This window comes from Lactuca serriola, chromosome 4 (genome assembly GCF_051521515.1).
Source record: "Lactuca serriola cultivar US96UC23 chromosome 4, Lser_US96UC23_V15, whole genome shotgun sequence".
In the NCBI taxonomy this organism is placed as follows: Eukaryota; Viridiplantae; Streptophyta; class Magnoliopsida; order Asterales; family Asteraceae; genus Lactuca; species Lactuca serriola.
The window spans coordinates 96,133,142-96,143,962 of record NC_136411.1 but is presented as its reverse complement, the minus strand read 5'-3'; the positions used below and the strand labels follow the sequence as shown (position 1 = coordinate 96,143,962).

At 34.7% G+C, this 10,821-nt stretch overlaps 1 pseudogene; it reads left to right on the top strand.

The window, feature by feature from the left end:
• The first annotated feature begins 9,029 nt into the window (after nt 1–9,029).
• Nucleotides 9,030–9,692, top strand: LOC145098633 (cytochrome P450 71A8 pseudogene; annotated as a pseudogene).
• The last annotated feature ends 1,129 nt before the right edge of the window (nt 9,693–10,821 follow it).

Sequence of the window (10,821 nt, the reverse complement as noted above, 5' to 3'; positions counted from 1 at the left end):
GTCAACTGGCTGACTCGCCGAGTCCATAGTGAACTCGACGAGTCCAAGCCTGACTCGACGAGTCAGAGAGTCAGATGGAGTTGATTTAGGGATTTTGACCTGTTTTGGCTGTGGATAATTACCTAAAACGAATTTTATTAATAAAAAACGATTTTTTTTTATCAATATTTGGAGATTATCCTTGCTAAAATAGAAGATAATTGTCAAAATTTAGATAATCTTTTGTTTTATTAGATAAAGATTGATTATTTGTAATTTAGATTTGAATTATCTTGTGAAAAAGTTTCAATTTTTCCCTTTAGGTTTTATAGTTTAAATTTGAACTTAAAAGTTTTGTTTTTGAAATTTAAATAGTTAAACCCTAATGTTTTGAAAAGTTTCAAAACTTGCCCTCAAGTTTTGGAATTTAAAATTTTAATCAAAAGTTTAATTTTGAGATATTTAAATTCTAAACCCTAATGTTTTGAAATGTTTCAAAACTTTCCCTCAAGTTTTGGAATTTAAAATTTTGATTAATAGTTTAATTATGTAATATTTAAATTCTAAAACCCCAGTATTTTGAAAAGTTCAAATTACACCCATATGGTTTTGTTAAGTTAATTAAAAGTTTAATTAAAAGAGAAAGTTAATAAAACCACCTAGTATTTTAAAAGTGTAAAATACACCCTATACTATATATATGTAACATTAAAAGTCTAATATTATATATATATATATATATATATATATATATATATATATATATATATATATATATATATGAGTAAAGAGTCAGTCTTACCGTTAGTAGGCCTCATTCACGAAGCTGGTCTATAAGGGATGTTTAATGAAATTGCCTATAAAATGGCGATTGAATGGGTATCCACTCTTACCCACCGCACTCTTGACTAGTGGAGGGTCGTTAGCCGAACGGGTAGGATAGGACAAAAACCTTCCATTATAAGTATAATGAAGTACAAAGTAACTAAATGTTTTTTCAACTTCCCAAATCATAGTTACTTTAGGCAAAATGTGAAATTGTATGCTAATCCATGGAATGACACTTTGTACCCTTGCCGAGACGTTAGTGGAGCGTGTGTGGTTAACCAGCACACTAATTTGGGTTTGGCATTGGTAGCGAAGGGTGACTCGATGTTTATCATAGATCAATGGAGTGTGTATGGCTAACCGGCACATTGATTAAGTGATAGTAGCATTGAGTGCACCACGTGATTCGCATGATTATTCACACCTTGTTTGTGATCCTCGGCATCCCAGTCGCAAACAGTAGGGCATAATCGAGATTAAACATGCCAATGAAAAGTTCAATGAATCTCAAAAGATTTAGGAGTTTCAATTCATTTAAAACTTAAATTTCTTTTTCGTTTTTCATGGTGGAAATTGGTAAATCGTCATTTACCTACCTTCAAATATTCTGCAACTAGATTACGGCATTCCTTTTCTAGGTTGTAGAGTATTGTGTTGGATCCTAGCCTTGATGTTTCATTTGGGTGTTACATCAAGGATTTTAATCAACTTCACTTGAATTTCTTCCGTTTTGTAGATGTCTGAATCTAATACTGGTCTTCCCAAATCCCATGGAACAAGTCTTCCAAATGAAGATGATATTCCTCGATATGATCAAGGAACCACAAATCATGCTTCACTTCCTCCACCTCCTCCAATTATTCTCCTTGACCCACAAGTTCGAAGACTTGAAAAGTTCAAGCTAACTCAAGCCCTTTTGGCAAGTAAACACGAAGATGGGAAACCTGTGTGTGCACACGTCTTAGAGATGAAGTCACACATTGACAGATTAAGGATGTTGGGTGTCAAGATTTCAGGTGAGTTGGCTGTTGACTGGGTTCTTCAGTCGCTTCCTGAATCATATAGTGAGTTCATAAGAGAGTACTATATGATGGAACACGACGTGACCCTCATTGATCTCACCTATTTGCTTATAGCTGCTGAATCAACAATGATTTGGCGTGCTGGTCAAGCAAATTTGTCTGGTGAATCAAACTCCCAAACTTCAATGGACACTGGCAACATTGGAAGTCCAGAAAGGACTAAGTATGTGATTGTCCAATGTGCTGTACCAAAGGAGTCCATTTGCTTTTAATGCCAAGAGAAGGGGAATTGGAGACGAAGCTGCCCAAACTACCTGAGAGATCTAAGAGATGGGAGAGTCAAGGCATATGGCTCTACTTCAGGTAAAATTCATTATCTAACTCTTTTAAGTCTCTATTCTAGATTCTTAATACATGATGTGATAAGATTACATTTTTTGATGTATTGTAGGATCGAAGAAAAAAGAGGAAGATTGAGGGAAGAAGTGAGTTGAAGCTAATCGTGAAGAAAATGGATTTCGATCGCATTGTTTGAAGATTGGATTTTTGAGCTACTTCTTGGAGTTAGAATAGATTGCTAAGAAATATGTAATAACATAGTTTTCAGTTGATTGCATTGTAAGGACAAATTTTTTCCGCAATAAAATAAATTTTGATTCTATCTGGTTTATTTATCCTTGCAATGGCATGTATGAAAAATTGATGTTTGAATGTTTCTACTATTAGCAATAATGGATTTGATTCTTAATTATGTTATTTGTGGAAATGTCGAGAATTTACCAAATAGGGAGAGCTTCTCATTGCCCAAGTTTCAATTGGACAGAAACTTGGAATCATGCGACATGTATTGTATGATGAATGAAAAACTTTCATATTTGGAAATTAGACTAATTCTTTGACAAAGTGTCAAGTGAAGGACTAGGAGATCGAGTACACTAGGTTATGAGTCGATCAAGTCCACCACAAGAGTGATAAAGATATTCGTCATGATTTACTAAAGTTTAGTAAATATGATTATACTTATAAGATTAAGTGTAATTCTGATTTGATTAAAAAAGTTTCAATAAATGGCAGAACGAATAAGAAGAATCAAGAAGGCATAAAGATAAAAGTTTCTCTATTCTAAGAAGAAGGGAGAGTACCTTTTATTGTGTTTTGTGATAAGTCTTAATGATTAAGAACCATATCTCAATTAATCCTCTAAGTGAGTCTTAGTACATTTATATGTCTAAAAAGAGGAATCGAGAATTGTGGAAATGGTTAAAATCAAGAAGTCAATCATACTTCGTTCCAATATCGAGTCTTACAGTTATACTCCAAGATTGTGAATTGAGTGACAAGTCTTAAGTAGGTTTATAACACTCATCAAAATGTGGAATCTGGAAAAAGTTTCCTTATTCTTGCACATTTGAAATTGGTAAGTTGTGATGTCTTGGATAAGACAAAGACCAACTAGGACCAATTTTGTGAAGTGTTTAGTCTTGATAAAAACTACACTAACTCTTGAATATTTGTTTGTCAAGAAATGTTTCTTGACAAGAGAATCTTATATGTCAAGGAGTCAGTGGGAGCCTTAATAATCTTGAAAAGTTTCAAGAACAAATCAAGAATAAACCTAGTTGATCATCATTAGCACACGACTTGAGGTTTGTAACCTATCGTGGTTGTCATAATTTTTTGTTTCTATGCCATTCCAGTTAGTTAATTATACATATAAGTTCTATGAGTTCTCATTTGAATGCATAAAGACAAAGCACCTTGATCGGTGAAAGTACATTGATATGTAGGGTGAGTTACTTGGAAGACATGGTGGGCATTTGTGCTGCCATGAGGCAGGAAATCAAAATTAAACAAGTTCACTCCATATGAGCTTGGATTTGTCGTAAACCTTCGTTTTGGCAAATTCACATGGATATGAACACATACACCATAAAATCTAAGTGTCATAAGGTTTCCCTCCTTCATGAAAATGATTGTGAGGAAATGCTTTCACTAAGAGAGATTTTAAGAAGATTGCAATTGTGAAAATTGTATTCTCAAATTCAGTTATGATTACGGCATCCCTTTTCATAGTTCGAATTGTGAGATTTGCAATTAGTCTGGACATTTTGGGACTTAGTAACTGGAGTTCTAGAATTGTTTAGACACACATATAAGCTATTTAAGGAAAGGTGTATGAGTTTAAGAAGCTTGATAAAGTCTTATCGAAGCATCTAGTATTAGAAATATGAATTTTGTAGAATTCAATAAGTATTGTTTTCTAGAAGTTCAAGTGTTTTTCTGAATACATGTCAAAGCTAGTGGGAGCATAAGTGTTATGCTTGTATGGTAATAATTATCGTGTTAGTGGGATCATGATTATTATTCCAAGTATTGCGAGTTAGCAATATTAATTATAGAAAACAAATATTAACTTTGCAAAGTTGTAGGGTTTGAAAAGTTGTTTTGCTATAATTAAGGGAGAGAATATTATACTTCATTTCAAATCTAAAGGCTTAGATTGTGAAATTTTAATCAAATTTAGTCAAATATATGAATGTTATGTTGGAATGGTTAAACATGAGGAAATTCTATATATGGAAAGGATAATTGCATTCTCAAAATTTGGTTATGATTACGGCATCCCTTTTCATATCCAAAATTGTGAGAACATGGCAATTAGAAAGATTATAGCAGAAGACTGGTAAAGTATCACGTCTTCATGTGAGACATTATGAATCGTGTTCCATACGCTTCGGGTATAGGACCGATTGCATATGCTATAATGTTTGATCATTCTAAAATTTTCCAAATGCTTACCTCATTAAGAGGGAAAAAGGACTAGAACGGTTTTGGCTAAAATAATTAAACAATTATCAAAGGACGATCTAAGGTTCACCAAGGATTTGTTGCTTGTGAGTAGTTGGAAGTATAGTATTGGATGGACCATGTTGACATTGTTTTGAATAAATAAGACTCTATTAAGAATGAGTTGTCGTATGACAAATATGGAAATGTTTCCATATTGGGAGTTGAAAATTAAGAATTTATGTCTAGATTAGAAAATTTTATGCAAAAAGGATGTTCAAGGGAATGTACTTTGAGTGAGAGACATCACATCTATAGAATTTTTTTGTAACAAATTCTGATAGAGAACCTTGTATTTTTCATTGGCCAAGTCTTGGTGACTTTTGTGCTATGACTTTACGAAAGGATTATTGCATAAAATGTTAGAATCTAACATATTCTAGTAGTGGCAAGAACCTTGTATTCTTACAATATCGTTGAGGATTAGGAATTGTGAAATAAGTATCATTGGAAAAGTTTTCAATGGATCTATTTCACAAAGAATGAACCATAGGAAACATGGTGTGCAATCTCGGAGCATGGTACAACTATTGCTGTAATTCAAGTAATAAGTTGATTTTCTGAAACAGTAAGCAATGAATAATAAGTAATCAATATGGTGTCTAAATAAAAGTGTTTTATTTACGCTCAAAAGTTTTGGGGCCATATTGGATTAATATTATTATTGCGTTTCACTCTGCATGTTTTGGCTTCTAGAATAACTAGGTTATTCAAACATCCACAGTCGGTCATACGTTGGGAGTAGGTATGAAGGAAGACTGTCATGAAGAGTCTGTAGGTTGTCTAAAGTGTTTAGACATAGCACAAGTTTGCTGCAGAGTTCATGAGTGCTTTGATAAGATTAAAGTATTGGATTAAACCCATGCTCACCTGAATCACTTCATGGATTTTATCACGAGTGATTGTGAGACGATAATATTATATATTCTTGAAACCGAGACGTGTGAGTTGTTATTTGCTGGGCGGTTGCACATTGATGATAAGTAAACGCACCAGTAACTTGGTGTTATAAAACTTATTGTTGTGTGTGATTCGATCAGTAGGTGAAAGTGAGCATTTGAGTCGAAGTTTATCCATTCCTTTTACCCAAAGTGGGATAAAAGCGATATCTGTGGGCCCCTCGATGATTTAGTGATGACACCTAAGCGCTTGGTCAAACCGGGACTAAGTTGATATGTTCAATTGTAGTCGTCATAAATCGGAAGTCGGGAAACATTATAGAGAGAATGATCTGATTTCATGTCTTGTGTCTATACGATATCTTGAGAATGGAGGAATATATGATCCCTTATCTAAAGGACACGCATATCTGATATGATCAGAGTTGACAGCGGCTTTTGAAAGCTACGATTGCTGATCAGGTTCTGAAGTTATGCAAAATAGTTATTAGACTTATCCAAGTGGGAGACTGTTGGATTAGTGTCTAAGTCCATAACTATTTTGGTATGTACTTGACCCGATTATGAGCATAGTCCTTTTGGGTTGCCTTCATCATAGCAATATGTAAGATGAATTAAGGAGAGAAAGGTTTAATTATGATTTATTAATATATTATGAGAATAATATATTAAAGGAGAAATCATATTGTTTAATTAATATTAGTAAAGAATTAATAAAGAATTAATTTTGTGGCTAAAAGAGATTAATTAAACTTAGGGGACTGGAATTGTAATTATAAGATTATTGCAATTAGGCTATGGATCACCTTGGAATAATAGGTTGGACGAATTCTATGGGGAAGCCCATTAGAAATCGTCCAAGGCATGTTCCATAAGGGGTCCATGGACTGCTTATGGCTTAAGCAGTCAAATTAGGGTTTCCTTGTTAGATAACCCAATTTGCCTACCTATTTAAAGAACCCTTGAGACCCAAAAACGTGGCTAAGTGTTCATTTAGGGTTTCCAACCGTTTTTGGTGCCTCCTCTCTCCTCCCTTTTCATCCAAGTTGCTTAGTGGTGTTTGTGACTCCATTAGAGGTGCAACACTTGAGGCACTAAGATTTCTGAAGCCAAGGATTGATTATTATTGCTATACAGCAATCAAAGGTAAGATCTAAACCCTAATTTCAGTTATAGTTTATTAGATCTAGGGTTTATGGCTTTGGATTATCAATTGCATGTTCATTAGACAAACTAGATCCAAAGCTATTAGGGTTTGCATGTACACCATAGGAATGATGTAGTGCTCAAAAACAATCAGTATATGTGTAGTAGCCACCTCATTTGTCAAATGAACTAAGTCATTGGACAAATCGACAGTGATAGGACAAGTTTTCCATTTCCAATTTTTCCCATCATTGCCCCTTCTATCCACCACAAGACATGATTTTTCCTTCTCAATATTATATAGGTTAAGATATTTAGATTTGAGACTACTATCATCAACCCACTTATCCCACCAAAATTGAGTTCTATCCCCTGTTTTGACAATCTGCTTAAAGATGCCATTAAAACTGATACCCATAACTTCCAAGTCTTTTTTAGTTCCCACAATATTATTCCACACACCTGTTATCCTTCTTTTCGACAAGTATTCCATGGGCTTATTATATAGGTTATGTAAGTCAGTAATACCTTTGGCCCATAATAAATTTGCCTCCCTTTTTAATCTCCACCACTACTTGATGATTAGACCCATATTCAATGCCCTAATCGAACCCACTCTAAGGCCACCAAGTTCTTTAGGAGCAATCACATTCTCCCAGAAAACCCAATTTATTTTACTCTTTTCTTCGTTTCCACCCCATAAGAACCTCCTCCTGGTCTTCTCTAGAGATTCGATGACTCCAACTAGAGCACGAAATATAGATAGGTAGTAAGTTGGTAAATTGCCCAAGACCGATTTGATTAGCGTCAGACGTCCGCCAAATGACAAAGTTTTGGATTTCCAACTTGATAACTTGTTGCGAAATTTTTTGATAACAGGCTTCCAATTTTTCACCAAATTCATATTTGCACCCACCGGAACGCCTAGATAGGTGAACGGTAGAGAACCTGCCTCGCATCCCAGGATGTTTGCCCATTGAGATGTTTCACCGGTTGGTGCTCCAGTGCCAAACACTCTTATTTTTGAAAGTTTACCTTCAAACCCGAAGACACTTCAGAATTCTCTCAAGATTTTTAAGATTTGTTTTCGACCATTCCCCCACAAACAACGCGTCATCCGCGCAGAAAAGGTGCGATATCAAAGGACCGCCACCCGGGATTTATATACCTTTGAATATTCCTTTCTCAACAGCCGTTTTGATTGTCACGTTTAAACCTTCCATTGCGATTATGAATTAAAATGGAGAGTAATTACAATTTATTTAAAGTAGGGTAGAAAAACTACTCGAAAGGGTTCCCATCACTATATAGTCGGAACATAATTTGTATTTTGTGTTATCCAGACTTATATAAATGAATTGGATGAATTTTTTGATTTTAAAGAAAGAAATTTTGGATATTAGGTCAAAGATCTGAATATCTAAAATTTCGGATATCCGATTTTGAACACCCCTAAATGCAATACATGGAATAACTATATTGCCCATCTAACAAGGTCAGTTCGAATTAAAAATTAAAATGCAATACATGGAATAACTATATTGCCCATCTAACAAAGACAGTTCGAATTAAAAATTAAAAATGAATTATTAAACATACAATTTGTTGCATACTACCTGGACAAATTCTTGTAATTTACTATTTATATATTATTCAATCTCATTAGTATATGTGTTATTTAAAAGTCAAAAGCCATCATTGTCATTTGTTTTAACTAAATATATTTCATTATACTGGTCCTTTAATCCCGACGAATTGTCTAAAGACTTTTGATTATAAATAGACGATGCAATATATATGGTCTCCTGTAATACAAACTTCGACGTACCCTGAATTAATTCATTCCCCAAAAGTATTTAGACAAGATGTGGAGTTTTTTGGAGTAGGTATCGATCTACACCTTGCTGCTGTTTCTCGGTGCTGCGTTCATGGTGTTTAGATGGTACAATTCCACATCATCACCTACCACTCCTTCTTCTCTCTATCCAGACGTTATGGTGATTTGCTAATACTCCTGTACATCGACTTAGTCCCAAGCCTGGTGATCTCTTCATCTGATGCAGATCGCGAGATCATGAAAACACATGATATAGCATTTGCTAGTAGGCCAAACACAAGGATGTTTAGAACTATCTCCTAGAATCTCAAGGAAATAACAGTCACTCCTTATGGTGAATACTGGAGGCAAGCAAAGAGCATCCTGACGCTCCAGCTTCTAAGTAACAAAAAGGTCCAAAGTTGTCATGGATTTAGGGAAAAGGTAATCGCCGAGTGTGTAGATAAGATAACCCATTGTTTCCTGTCTAACATGCCTGCAAACTTGAGCGATTTGTTTAGCTCACTTACAAATGATGTGACTTGTATGGCGACATTTGGGAGGACGTATCATGAAGGGGGGATTGGGAAGAAATTCAAGAAGATCATGCAAGAGTTCTCGGAGGTGTTGGGTAGCTTTTACTTTGAGGACTTTATTCCTCAGATTGTAGTGGTTGATCATCTTAGAGGACTAAGTGATAAAGTTGATAGAGTAGTGGCTGATTTTGATGAGTTCCTTCAAGGTGTGGTCGATGAGACCATAGCCAAAGTAAGCAATAACCCCGGTCAAGCTGGTGAAGAAGATGGTGACGTCGAAACCTTTATTGAAGGATTTCTCAAAGTTTAGAAGGAAGATATTATTGGTATCACCATCGATGTAGATGTTATCAAAGCACTCCCCTCGGATGCATATGTTGCTGGAACAGACACATCATCCTCAGTACTTGAATGGGCAATGAGTGAGCTTCTGCTACATCTAGATAGATTGAAGAAAGTACAAGATGAGGTAAGGAGCATCCTTAATGGGAAAGAGGAGATAACCGATGAAGATCTTGACAACATGACGTATCTTAAAGTCGTGATCATGGAAACCACCCGCCTCCATCCTCTCTTCCGATTCTACCACCTCGAGTCGCACGACATTATGTCAGGGTGATGGGGTACGATATTGTAGAAGGAACAAGGGTATATGTGAATGTTTATGCGATTATGAGGGATCCTAAAGTGTGGGAGAATCCTGAAAATACCTTATACTCTTAAGGGTACATGCAACCTAATTTGATCTGTGTCATAACTCTATTAAAGGAACATACTATTGAACAACAAAACTTTTTATAGAAATGGAAATTCAGAAAAGGAATGACATACCTCTGATTTGTTATTGTAAACAAACCATTTGATCCAACTAGATCAATCCAATAGTCTCTTGAAAACTAGCTTCAATTTTCTGCAAACCTTTAATGGTTCACAATCACAACACAAGAACCCTAGAAGAATTAGGAGAAGGGGAGAGATGGCAAATTTTTGGATTTGGTATATTGAATAGCATGGCCAAAAATTCCCATGTATAAGACTCTATTTATAACTGATTAGGAAATACCTATAAACCCTAATTTAAATATAAAATAATATTATTTCAAACAAGATAATTATTTAGTTCATTGATTATCTTCATGAAGGCTTCTAGAAAGCTCTAAGAGGAGCCTCCAAACCGTCCAACGCAGGAAGGTTTTGGAACCAATCATCTGTTCAACTTTTGAACAATTACAGCTATAGTCCTTCAACTTTTGATTAATTCTAATTAACCCAAAATTAATTCCAAATTAATGCTAATTAATTCTAAGTTAATTATAACTATTTCAATTAATATATTAGTTATATAATATATTAATAAAACATTTATCTCTCTCCTAAAATCAATCTAGACAATTTCTTGGTTATGAGGCAACCCAAAAGGACTTTACTCTTATTCATCAATGTTATACCAATTTAGTTAGAACCTTAGACACCTTAATCTAACAGTCTCACACTTGGATAAGTCGCTAACTATACTTGCTCATACAACTCCGAATAACTAGTAAAGAATGTTTTCAAAGACACTACCAGACTCTGTTTGTCCTAAGATAAGTGATCAATTATTCCTTACATTACACTTTGCAATCGATCAGACTTAGTCGAAATTGTCAGAGAAAGAAATGTACTAATATTTCTATAACAAACTAAAAGAAATTCGGTAACACATAACTAAAACTATAGTGACTATAGGAACAAACACGCAATTTGTG